The sequence below is a fragment of the Ostrea edulis genome, chromosome 1, assembly GCF_947568905.1.
Source record: "Ostrea edulis chromosome 1, xbOstEdul1.1, whole genome shotgun sequence".
Lineage (NCBI taxonomy): Eukaryota > Metazoa > Mollusca > Bivalvia > Ostreida > Ostreidae > Ostrea > Ostrea edulis.
This window is the reverse complement of record NC_079164.1, coordinates 82,656,258-82,670,856: the sequence shown is the minus strand read 5'-3', so window position 1 is coordinate 82,670,856 and position 14,599 is coordinate 82,656,258.

Genomic DNA, 14,599 nt, shown 5'->3' with positions numbered 1-14,599 from the left:
ACTTCTACTATTGCATCCAAACGTTTTAATTATAAACAAACTTTGCAGTGCTTAAATATAGACCATCTTATACGTAATCCATCAACATGTTCTTGTTCTTCGTCTTCTTTCAACTATAGTCTAGCTGGACATGTCATTGCTGGTGATGTTGATATAGTTGAAAATGAGGACCTCAAATCACTTATTCTTAAAAAGGTCCTAAATACAGAGAACCTCAGTCTTTTAACTGGCGACAGAACTTCATCTCTATTATGCGTTCTGTCGAAGATTATGCCAGACGATGGGCTAAATATGAAAAAGAAGAACTTGATACATTGTCAGATTGGGTTAAAAGCATAAGAGGGATATTAAAATCCCGCATTAAACACATGAAAACAAAAGTACGTACCATCTATCCTTCTGTGTTTAGTAAACCAGAAGTGATAAAAGAATTAGATAGGTTACATGAGGAATATGTTTTGGTTCCAGCTGACAAAGCTAGTAACAACATTGTCTTTGTTTGTAAGGCTCATTATTACAACTGCATTAATTCCACTTTTGGTAATCATACTTATACTCCACTGCCCTTTCAAGAGACGAAATCCTTCAAAACCATGCTTCGGTTGTAGACACATCTAATATTCCGGTCAATGGGTCGAATGAATATGAGTTACCGTACCTATACTGGATTCCTAAACTACATAAAAACCCTTACAAACAAAGATACATTGCTGGATCCAGTAAGTGCTCTACCAAGGCCCTATCTTTGCTCCTCACAAAAATATTAACAGCTGTGAAGGAGAAACTTCAAACTTACTGTGCGACTACATATGCCAGAAGTGGTGTTAATCAAATGTGGATTCTAAAAAATTCTGAAGAACTTTTAGTAAACTTGAAATCACAGAATTTTTCCCAAAATCAATAGCATTAAAACCTATGACTTTTCAACACCATACACGACCATTCCTCACGATAAATTAAAGACTAGACTTTTTGACATCATAGACAGTTGCTTCTTCAACAAAAACGGAAAACGGAAATATTCATATCTAGTGATCAGTCATTCAAAAACTTACTTTGTTAAACACCACTCTAATTCCACGCACAAGTACTCTGAAATTGAAATAAAAAATTTGCTAGAGTTCCTCATTGACAATATCTTCGTGGTCTTTGGTGATCAGGTCTTCCAACAGTCTGTTGGAATTCCCATGGGCACGAATTGTGCTCCTTTGTTAGCTGACCTGTTTTTATATTCATATGAAGCAGAATTTATTCAAAACTTTCTACGTGAGAAGAAAAAATCTCTCGATGTGACCTTCAATTCGACTTTTAGATATATCGATGACGTTTTGTCTATTAACAATGATAGTTTTCATTCATATGTCGATTTGATATATCCCTGTGAGCTCGAAATAAAGGACACCACAGAGTCGTCCACTTCTGCTTCATACTTAGATATTTTATTGAAAGTACACATTAACGGCAAACTGACAACCCAACTGTATGACAAACGGGATGATTTCAGCTTCTCCATCGTCAACTTCCCACATTTATGTAGCAATATTCCATTATCACCTGCATATGGTGTTTATATATCTCAACTGATTCGATATGCAAGAGCTTGTTCTGGATATAGTCAGTTTTTAAATCGAGGTAAGCTACTGACAAACAAGTTGATGGTACAGGGATTTCAACAGTCTCGATTGAAGTCAGCATTTCGCAAATTCTATGGTCGTTATAACGATCTAGTTCGTCAATACAACCTCGCATTGGGTCAAATGCTGTCTGACGTGTTTCATACCGATTGTTAACCCGTTCTTGACACACTGATTTTGACTGCGGATAACTCCGTTTACCTGATTAGGATATAGGGCTGACGGCGGGTGTGACCGGTCAACAGGGGATGCTTACTCCTCCTAGGCACCTGATCCCACCTCTGGTGTGTCCAGGGGTCCGTGTTTGCCCAACTATCTATTTTGTATTGCTTGTATGAGTTATGAGATTGATCACTGTTCGTTATCTTCATCTTGCATATAGGACTATATCTTCTTTATTTTTAGAGATATTGAAATGATTTTTCTGTATTTGTTCGTCAAGGTATTCTGGTTATAAAGAAGCCAAAAAATAAATTTCGATTTTTTTACACATCTGGGCTTTTTTTCGCGGTCACATTTCATTTATATCACGTCTAGCATATGTAGTCGCACAGTAGGTTTGAAGTTTTTCCTTCACAGCTGTTAATATTTTCTTGAGGAACACAGATATGGGCTTGACAGAGCACTTAATGAATCCTGCAATGCATCTTTGTAAGGGTTTTCATGTAGTTTAGGAATCCAGTATATGTACGGTAACTCATATTCATTCGATCCATTAATTAGGAAATTGAAATATATGGTCGTTATAACGATCGAGTTTACCGATACAACCTATCATAGGGTCAAAGGCTGTCTGACTTGTTGCATACCGAGTGTTGGGCAGTTCTTGGCTCACTGATTTTGACTATGGATAATTCTGTTTGCCTGATCAAAATATAGGATTCACGGTGGGTGTAACCGGTCGACAGGGGATGCTTACTCCTCCTAGGCACCTGATCCCACCACTGGTGTATCCAGGGGTCCGTGTTTGCCCAACTCTCTGTTTTGTAATGCTTATAGGAGTTATGAGAGTGATCACTGTTAGTTATCTTTACCTTTCATGTGTCGAAAACGGAAGCATGGTCTTGAAAAAATTCACCTTTCGAAAGGTCAGTTGGAGTGTAAGTACGGTTGCCAAAAGTGCAATGAATGTCAAGTTCGTTTAAATTACAGTTGTAATCTTGAGCCTTTCAAACAAAGACAATGTTATTACAAGCTTTGTCATCGTCGGAAACCCACGGTCGGTCGTTCTTCGTTTACCAACTGTGGGACACACCACCAGTATTTTCGCTGGAAGGTGTTTCTTGGCTTCTATATGCGATTGGTCGCTTTACCATTCCTTATTGCGATATCCAACCAATGTAAAAGCCCCTTATTTCCAGTTCTTCGGAGCATAGAAAAAAATGCTTTCGAGGCGAAGATTTTGACTACGTTTAAGCTGGAAAAAGTTAAAAAAAAAAAAAAAAAAAAAAAAAACTTCAAGAAAGATGCTTTATCTCGGATCCATTATTGAAGCGGAGGGTGCATTTTGTCTATAAAGACGGGGAAGGAAGAGCCTATATTACCAAGCGTTTACTACTACATACGAGTCTATGTACAGGTCTACATGTTCAGCACTCGTAGTCTAGCCACTTTTATCCATCATACGGGAGCAATGTGGGATTCTAACGGACTTGGCATTTCATATGTTTATATAGGTATGTGAAACGTACCTACGTATTACTACCGTAATTTGTTCCAATTGTGTTGAACCAGTAATTGTGACCTTCTTCACATGCCTCTCTTGTGTAAACACAATCGATGTCTCACCTACGCTAATTACAAAATGATATGTGGACAGGATTGTAAGACCACAATTTAATTCAAATATTCATCTAATTGTTTTAATTGTATCATGTATGACTGATTTTATTCACGTGCCATGAAGCAGTGATGATAATAAACATACCAGAGGCGGATCCAGGATTTCCGAAAGGGGGCACATGTGAAAGTGTAGTATTAGCCAAAATAATCAGCCATTTTCTGTGCCAAATCTGAAGTTTTCATCTATATATCTTTGATAGTGGCAGAACAAAACACACTCACATTAATGGGTGCCGACATTACAGCTGGCACTTTGAGTTCCGGGAATACTTACGGCGATTCCCATTGGTCCTTGATAGGTCACGTAAGGTCATGCCGATAAATAAGTTACGCGAAAATATCAGCGTTGTATCCTACGGGGGGGTAAACGGAGAGCGACCGACCGTGGGTTTCCGACGATGATGCTTTTTCAGCCGGAACCAAAATGTATCCCTCATGTAGTGTATCTAGTTCTTTTATCACTTTTGGTTTACTAAACATAGAAGGATAGATGGTACGTACTTTTGCTTTAATATGTCTAATGCGGGATTTTAATATCCCTCTTGTAGATGTACTTTTAATCCATTCTTAAAATGTATCAAATTCTTCTTTTTCATATTTAGCCCATCGTCTGGCATACTTTTCGACAGATTTCATATTAGAGATGAAGTTATGTCACCAATCGAAAGAACGAAGTTATCTGTTTGTAGGATATTTTAGAATAAGTGATTTGAGGTCCTCATTTTCAACTATATCAACATAACCAGCAATGACATGTCCAGGTTTACTATAGTTGAAAGAAGAACAAGAACACATAGGTGGATTAAAGCTAACATGAATTAATAAATACGTACACATTTCTCTACCCGTATATACCCCAAATGTGATTGCAGGCTGTCAAGTTCCTATTTATTCCTATATTTTCCTATAAAATTGAAGATTCCTATATTTTCCCTATAAGTCATTAAAATCCCTATAAATCCCTATATCTCCAAAAAATGACGGTCCTATTTTCAACAATTATATAAATAAAGGAAATAAAACCACAAAACTCCAGGAACTGGTGCCAGATTAATATTTAATTGGTGCATCAAAATTGGTACCGTATAAGTTTTACATTGTTATGAAAAGAGTAACTATGGTGATTGTATAAGAACTGTTTATTGGATGGAAAACTGTCCACATCTGAAAGGCTTTCATCTTTGTTTATGTTTGACATTATTTAATTCTTCCCTAGTAAGATACTATGCTTCCTAGATTTTTATGCAGAAACAATGAATTTTTATACAATTTTTTTTAAGAAAACTCCCATTTATTCCTATAAATCTGCTGTAAAAATCCCTATATTTGCCCTATAAACTGCACAAAAATCTTATAATCCTATATTTTTAGACCAAAAGTGGCTTGACACCCTGTGATTGTCACAACCGAGTGATTTTTCTAGGTGGAATCGACCAGTGCACATCTCCGATAGTAAATATATAGGGAATGAGAAATAAATAAAATCACATTTTAAAACATTACGTTTTGCTAAAAATTACAAAATATTTATTGCATACCAATGAAACATTCTGAAAGTTTAGATAATTTAGACCAAAAGGCAAAAAACAGCTTTTATTGCATACTTGCAAGTGCATGCCAGTATTCGAAGTTTCTTATTAAATAAATGCGGAGAAATCATTTGCAATTACATACTCATAGAATGGAATAAGCAAAGAACATAAAAGATATTATTTATTTCAATTCTTGAAACAAAATGATAAACTCCATTTGTATCTCGTTAGAACTTTACAACACGTTGTCATTCCATTATACAGACTGAGACACACTTCACCCGTGCTAAACAGGGTGTCTTCAATCAGGGGAGACGTCAGAGTCGAAAAATTTTCCTGTATTGAATGCTTGTTTGGTCAGGGGTTTTGCAGTTTATAGAAATCGGGAATACATGTATTTATGCTTTAAAATATCTTGGTCTTGATGCATTTTGTTTTGTGATTTTGATTTACCATTCCTTACACTGTGTAAATGAAGGAAAACTTGGTAAAGGGTGCAATTCTACACCATACAATCAGTATGCATGTATATATTGCAAAGCCAAATGTAATAACCAGGCATGTATCGTCATTTGTCATGGGGGTAGAACAGGAAGAAAAATCGAAAATTGGATTCTTCACAATTTCTTGCCATTCAAAATAATAATTTTAAAAAAAGATGGTGGACGAAAACAGCAATAAAACAGAACAAAAAACCCAAACAAAGCAAGATGTTTTGTCCGATGTTCAAAGTCCTTATTCGGGGGGTGGAGGGGGGTTAAAGAGCCTTTTAATTTGACTGCCTCAATAATTCCCCCTACACTTCATTTTTATGCCCCCGAGATCGAATATCGGGGGGCATATTGTTTTTGTCCTGTCTGTCATTCTGTAATTCTGTAATCATGTCTGAAACTTTAACCTTGCTAATAACTTTTGAACAGTAAGAGCTAGAGCTTTGATGTTTCACATGAGTATTCCTTGTGACAAGACCTTTCCGTGGGTACCAACATTGTTGACCCTGTGCTCTTGACCTTGGAGATTGATCTACTTTTTGACAACTTTAACCTTGCTAATATTTTTGAACAGTAAATGATAGAGCTTTGATATTTCACATGAGTATTCCTTGTGACAAGACCTTTCCGTGGGTACCAACATTTTTGACCCAGTAATCTAAGGGTTTGACCTACTTTTTGAACATTTTAACCTTGCTTATAACTTTTGAACAGTAATTGACACTAGAGCTTTGATATTTCACATGAGTATTCTTTGTGACAAGACCTTTCCGTTGGTACTTCGGAATTGGCCATTATCAGAGGCATTTGTGTTTCACAAACACATTTTGTCTTCAATAGTTGGGGGTGGGATGGGGTGGTTAGAGTTCTTTACTATGAGTGCCTCATAATATCTTCATTTTCTTAATTGGTGGTGGTGTGTGTCTTTTACTATTATATCAGAACTTTCAAGCTGGGGTCAAGTGGGGGGTCACCCAATATATCTTTTACTTGTATTACAAAATAACAAATAATGGATATTGTTAATAAAGATGGGGGACATACCCTCTTGTCCACCCCCTTGATTCTATGTGCCTGATAACGACGTATAATATTATAAACTCAGTTATTACATTTTGCATTAGTACTATTCTGCCCATTCGTTCGTAGATAGTATAACCATGATATTGTACATGTATAAAACTTCACAAAGATCTCGGTGGAATTCAGTAGACTTTATTCCTTTCGAAATGGTACTAGTCCTAAACCATGTACATGTATGCGTGTGAGTGTGTGTGGTAAAAGACTGAAACAAAGAAATATGTTCTAATTACTAATTGATTCACAGAACATATATAATAGCTATTGAATACAATGAAACATATGACAAATTGGTAATTATAATAATAATGGCTGAAGAACTATCAAAAAGTAACAATATAAGTCCAAAATATGCATTTATAACACAAATGTCTTTCCATAGAAAAATTGTTAGAACCGTACTTTTATACATATAAAGTTTATGACAATAATGGTTTTCTATACTTTTAAAAGTGAATGAGAGAATTACTGATACAGTCTAAATTCCTAATTATAGCAAATAATAAACATTGTAATGATATATACAACATTATTATATAGCTAATAAATAGTCTAATATAAAATCTGCGTAAAATCTAGAGAATGTTAGCGTTCAATATCCTGAGAATTTATTGAACGCTAACTTTGCATTGCGTAAATTGTATGCGCCCGAAACATTCCGAGTATGAGCGTTCAATATTGACGTTACCGTAACGACGTAAACAAGGCAAAATGGCAGACGACGGTCCTCCGAATCTGACAGAGCCGGTATTTGATATTTACTTAAGCAAAATGTTTTATTGTACATAAATTATGATGTCCCAATTTACAAAATCAGTTTGCTTCATGCATTAATGACGGGTTAAATATTGAACAGTTAGGAAATGTATGTTGTTATTGCACACTGCCAATATTGATGAATCCTCGTCTATTTTGGATAATTTAACAACTAAATACTTTAGCTATATAATAAAAGGGTTATTGAACTTATATAGATAAATATTGGCACTCGTTGACTGTCAAAATGCACTCGCAAGCTCGTGCAATTTAACAGTCAACTCATGCCAATATTCACCAATATAAGTTCAATAACCCTATAATATATATGCACAAATATCACAATGTACTTACACTGTGTGCCTGCATAAAACAAGTAAACAGGAAGTAAGGAACATTAATTCTTTTAAAAAAGAAAGATAACTAATTCACATTATCAGGGAAAATAACTCTAAGGAAAACTTGGCATAAAAAAATGTAAATAAATACAAGAACATTACAAGTACAATTTGCGTCGAGTTCAACGCAGAATGTACTGACGCAAAATGGCATAGATATGCAAGATTTATTGAGTGCCAAATTAGATTAAAATGAGGTAATTGAAAATGACATTATTTAATGATATGTTTAATTATTGCATGCTTTAAATGAATCAAATAAATCTATACTATCAATTAAGAAGAGCAATATTGAGTTACTGTTCTATTTTATTGAATTAACGATATCATTTGTCTTAAGAGCGCTATCATTACAAGATCATCGATTGAATTCTCTCTCTCTCTCTCTCTCTCTCTCTCTCTCTCTCTCTCTCTCTCTCATACACTCGTACAATGTTGTATATGTAAATTATGTATGCGTGAACAATTTATGTACCTAAATGATTTCCTGATTTACAAATCTGCAATACTCTGACCAGTAAATCATACGGTATAAGGATTCATGCACAACACAGGGTAAATATTTCCCCAGATTGAAGATAGCTGATCGGCACGGGCTAAGTGTGTCGCAGTCTGTACAATGGACAATGTTGTTTACTGTTGGAATACAAATGGAGTTTATCGTTGTTTCATGGATTATGCAGATAAAGGGGGTTTTACTACTACTTAGAGTATTTTCGACAAGTTTACACGTACCTCTGTGGTTCTTTACAGATATTACGAGTAGGCTCAGGTAAATAGTCGTCAGCATTTGACGCGTTTTTCATGGCGAGCATACATGTACATGTCATGTGCATAAGTACAGTAGTATTTATGTAATTGCATTTTGCTTGAAGTGTGAATGGTATAGATTTTATACCCTTTGCCATTTCCGTTTTATCAATAGATAATATATGAAATATATATCCGCGTTTTCCAATAGTTTTGACATATTTACTGCAAATGTACGTACATTCACATAAAGAAAAGCCACTCTTAATTCATTTATCCAAAGCTTTTAGAATGATTTACTACTTTGTGATATGTTTATTGTAATTTTGAGCACTGCGTGGTGTTCCAAAACGTGATTTCATTTCTTATTGATGTCCAATAAATTAGTATCGGAGATGTATGTGTTACCTGTCAAAGTTACCCGCACAGGCAAATCGAAGACACTGATGTGAGGTGAAGCGTAGCAAACCTCATATACCTTGCGAACCCTGATACATATAACAATAGCACATCTAACTAAAATGTCGGATAAGCAGAGAAATATGGCGGACACATAGTATTCTACTATATTTATTAATTCATGTCAGCTCTAAGTATAAGATGGTCTATATCTAAGCACTGCAAAGTTTGTTTATAATTAAAAAGTTAGGATACAATAGTAGAAGTATATTTGTATGAAATACTGGGTGTAGACCTGACCTTGAAATAAGTTGGAATACACGAATACAATTTACTAGTTAAACTCTGATAGGATGAGGAATTTGGGATGGGCAAACAAGATTACGTCTTTCAACAAAAAAAATGGAATTTATAGAAAACTCTCTTCCATTTAAGGATAGTGAAAACAGGTAAGGAGTTGCTTTCTATGAGACACATTTACCACATCCCTCCCCTCTTAAACATTTGTCATTTTAAAATTAATAATTCCAAATATAAACTTGTTATACACAAATATATGATTTTAAGAAAGTATCATACATAAACACAACATTCAACAGTAAATAACGATCTCGAAATCTGCCATTATGCAGGTTTTTCACACTTTCTTTTTATCTCCGTCCAATATACTTTTGATTACTAAATTCGAATTCGGTGAGCTGCCCAATCACCTTATTCCTGCAAGTCACATTGGCCTCTTCATCCTATCAATCACAGGGTTATCTGTGCTTGCGATTTTGACCTCAAACGTTTCTATAGCGAACACAATTTCCTGGATCCTTGAAATGTTTATTTTTTACCTCCAGAACCTCCAAAATGGCGGCTCTGTGGTCTCGTACATGATTTGTCCCACTTGTATGTGAAGTAAACTTTTTATTACAATCAGTGCACCTGTATATTGTGATTAGATGTTCATGGTTGAGATTCCAATGGTTGATATAGGTTTCAAAATTCTTAAACTTTCCTACATGCTGACAGAGAGGAACGTCACAACCCATTCCGTCTTTCCATATTTTCCCTATCAACCCTTCAGTTGTATAGAACTGAATCAGTTCCTGTGGGTCCACCTGAACCTCCAAAACATCCATCTGAAGATACGAATTAATATAAAACGTTAGTAGAGACAAATAAAAACAACCTAATAAAACAAACCATCAATCAATATAAGCGTGTTTAACATTCCTTGTAGTAAATATCTTCAGCTCCTCCATCATCATCTTCTCATATCTATGTAAAACTTATACGGTGCCAATTTTGATTCGCCAGATGCGCATTTCGACAAATAATGTCTCTTCAGTGGTGCTCAAGCCGAAATTTTGAAAATCAGAAAAAACAATAGACTTGTAAGAACTAAAAGGAAAGACAGAGTGCCAAAGACTGGAGTCAAATTCGTCTAAGGATTAGAGCTATACATGAGGGAGATAATCCTTAATTTGGAAATGAATTTCTAGATTTGATCACAGCAATTAAATATACATCCATATTTTCAAGCTAGTAACGAAGTACTTAGTTACAGGGCTGTAGAGACCTTCGGGGACTAACAGTCCACCAGCGGAGGCCTCGATCAGGGGTCGTCATGTAAAACTTATAAGGTGTATAGTATTCCATTTTCACCTGCAAATGGTGCCTATGTCTCTCAACTGATTCGATAAGCTTGTTCTGTGTATGATTAGTTTTTAAATCGAGGCAAGCTACTGACAAACATATTAATGTTACAAAGGTTTCAACAGATGTTTAAAGTCGTGATTTTGCAAATTCGTTGGTCGATATAACGATCTAGTTTGCCAGTACAACATGTGATTATTTATACCAACAATTAAATCATTCTTTAGTTACTGATTTTGAGTGTGGATAACTCCGTTTACCTGATCAAGATATAAGGCTCACCGCAGGTGTGACCGGTCGACAGGGAATGCTTACTCCTCTTAAGAACCGGATACCACCTCTAGTATATCCAGGGGTTCGTGTTTGCCCAACTCTTAATTTTGTATTCCTTAAAGGAGTTATCAGATTGATCATTGTTCGTTATCGTAATGACTACCCCCGACTTAGTTTTAACAGGAGAACCATTCGAAGCGTCAACTGAGGGGTTCAAATCAGCTTCAAAACTTAATATGAAAAAACTTTCTTTTTTTCGTGTCTGAAGTGAATGTAAAGTTCCCTACAGACATCACATATTGATGAGGTTTATCACAGTATGTGCCCTGATGTGATTGTCAGCTTCATATTTACTGTTAACTGTAATATACCGACCTATATGGCACCTCGTTTTTACATTGATTCTTCTTTAAAGGTATTTCATAAAATTTATCAGATATCTTCTAATGTTAGTCCTACATGTAACTTCTTATTTGCTTCCGAGGAGGGGCTCACTGGGGGACGTCAAACACTCGCAAACTAAACATAATTGAATTAATTAACCGCCGTAAAATGGCTGAAATACTGCCAAAACGGCGTAAAACCCCAATAAATCAATCAATCCGGTGACTGGTATCAAAGCCACACCGATTCCCCCGACTGAAATGCTTAGGCTTTAACATTGAATTGTAGTCGTGTTCCTGCCTTTTAGCAGCACTCCCTAAACTGTGATATGCTTTCTCAAAGAAGGGTCCCATTGGTTTTTTGTTTTACAATTGTAATAGGCACATAATTATCGTTGGTTCTTACAAGGAGTACTTCCGACATTAAGTCAACTGAGAAGCAATTTTCCCTCGCAAACAGCATCGATATCATTAACAACCTGTACTTTTATGTTATGTAACCCTATGTCATCAATTCATTAATAAAGAAAGCAGTTAATTAAGGGTTATAAATAGAAAGCACAGAAAGACTACTGAGACTGCTAAAAAATGTCGATTGAGCATCACTGAAGAGACATTATTTGTCGAAATGCGCCTCTGGTGCATCAAAATTGGTACCGTATAAGTTTTACATTATGACCCCTGGGTCGAGGCCTCTGCAGGTGGACTGATAAACCCTGAGGGTCTCTACAGCCCAAGTAGCTAAGTTCTTCGTTACTAGCTTGAAACTATGGAGATATATTTAATTGCTGGGATAAAATTTAGAAATTCATTTCCAAATTAAGGATTACCTCTCTCATGCATAGCTCTTATCCTTAGACGAATTTGACTCCACTTTTTTGGCACTCTGTTTTCCCTAAATTAGCTCTGACAAGTAGTTGTAAGAATATTGTTATTTCGGATTTCAAAAATTTCGGTTGAGCATCACTGAAGAGACATTATTTGTCGAAATGCACTTCTGGTGCATCAAAATTGGTACCGTATAAGTTTTACATTTACTGCACAATGTAATTCGAATTTCAAATATTCCCGATTTGGTACAGAGTGTTTGAAATAAGTTGGATTCGAATTCATGACCTTGGTCCGTATGAATTTGAATGGAACAATCGTATCTACAAATGAATTCAACAAAATTGTCTTAACCTGTTAGGGCAGTATGGTTTGGTATTGCGTACGCTTCTTTCTATTTTGTAAAGAAATCCTCAATTACCATAATGTATTGATTACCCTTATTTAAAACAGACAAGAAACCAGGAATTTTTACTGCAATACATTGTAGCGATTGGTAATGTTGAACTGTTACAGCTCATTTCTTTCTACACAAAGACAAAGTTCGCGCTCTTGATTATGTCTAAAGTGAGATACATATTGAATTTTCCAGCTACTGGAACAGAGTGTAATTGTTTGAAAAATTCAGTTCGCATGCTAGTTGGTGCAACTTACTATAGCTATACTGCAGATGGTCTCTGTGGCGATTTTTGGTACATGATCCGTCATGTACATCTAACAGTTTCCATTGCGACCAATTGCATATCCATTTCCAGATTTTGGGGGTCTTTTATCAGTAAACTATTTCATGAAAAATTGATTGGTCCAATAGCCTTGTCCTGATTCTGAAATTATACTTAAATCTAATTCGCATTTGAATTACATGGTTTTATCGAAGACAGTACAATGCATAGTTATTCCCCGTTTGTGTAATGCACCGAAGTCCATTCTGATTATTTCCCCTTGCGCTATATATAAGCGGCGGCGCTTCGTCTGCCACTTCCTTTTCCAAATTGCAGCATCATATCAGGTCGGTGTTGAAATCAATGGTTTTTTATCTGTAAAATTAGGTGCAAATTTGGCTTAATTTCTATCCAAGAGTTAATGCAATTATTTGTTGATTGATTAATTGCAATTGTAAACGTAGTACGAAGAATTTAAAGGTAAATTCCACCCCGATGTTGATAGATTTTTAATTGAAACATTAGGCCCGTTGTGTCACGAGTGTTGGAGTGGGTAGCCATTTTGATTAAATAATTTAATTAAAGTAGGCAACTCAATCGACTTAATTCATAATACAATAATTGATACTTTTTAAGGCAATTAAATCATTACATATTTTCATTGCATATGAGTATGCTACCAATTCGGAAAATAAAAAGTACTCGCCCCAATCCTAAAAGAATGAGTTTCATACTTGCCTGGCAGTTGAAGTACTTTAATTGATTTTGACAAAATAGCAGTAAATTGGTATCTAGTCAATGGGGACGAATCGAAATGGCAGAAAAGGGGACCCGAGTCATTAAGGCGAACATTTAGAAAAACATCCATATGATAAAATGGGCATGTCGAATCTCCTGCCCTAGGAATGTTAAGTACTGACCACTGCAGCATTAATTCATTCATAGAACCCAATGAGACTTCGGTCCAATATACTTCATTTGATGAAGTCGTCCAAATGATAGCTCGCTTTGGTAAGGGAGCATTTATTGCTAAATGTGACATAAAATCAGCATTTAGACTTTTACCCATATATCCTGGGGATTTTGATCTTTTGGGTTACAAATTTGACAATAACTATTACATTGATAAATGTCTGCCACATGGGATGTTCTATATTTTGTAAAGTTATTGAGGAATTTGCCACCTTTTTGAATTGGTTGACAATTAATCAGTGCGACTTTGATTTGGTTGATCACTATCTCGATGATTTTATTTTTGCTGCTTAAAAGGCTCATGGGTGTAAACGTATTATGTCAGCATTTCAAAATATGTGCCGTGAACTTGGGGTTCCCCTAGCAGATGACAAATCAGTAGGTCCAACAACCTGCCTAACTTTTCTATACGCTTAGAGATAGACACAGTTCAAATGTTAGTTAAAATCCCAGGCCCCAAATTACTTGAACTTAAGGTCACCATTGAGGATTTCATGTCCAGGAAGGCGAATTAGTTAGCGACCCCAGTTCAATAGCAAGAGTTGTACAAAGAGGTGATATTAAACTAGACAGCGCAAATGGCTCAATAAGTTTGACCATCACATACTCTAAGAATGATCAGGTGGGCAAAGGAAGGATAAATGAGTTATGAGCCGCCATCCTGAATTATTCCCCTTTGGTACCGCCCCTATTGGCGAAATACGAAGATTGGAAATAGGCAACTCTTTGTATGGACCCCCAATCCTGTCCAACTCGATTTCATTACAATGTTTTTCTTTAACCTCCTGGTGGTGTTCATATGCTGATATCATGTTGTCCGATTGTATATGTAACCTAAGCCCCAAATAATGTAACTGAAATCCCTGGGTAAATCCTAAATATAATTTGTTTGTCACTGCTCTATTTGGAAATTGATCTAAACCTTTTTTGCAAAACTGAAACTCTAATTGGCGTT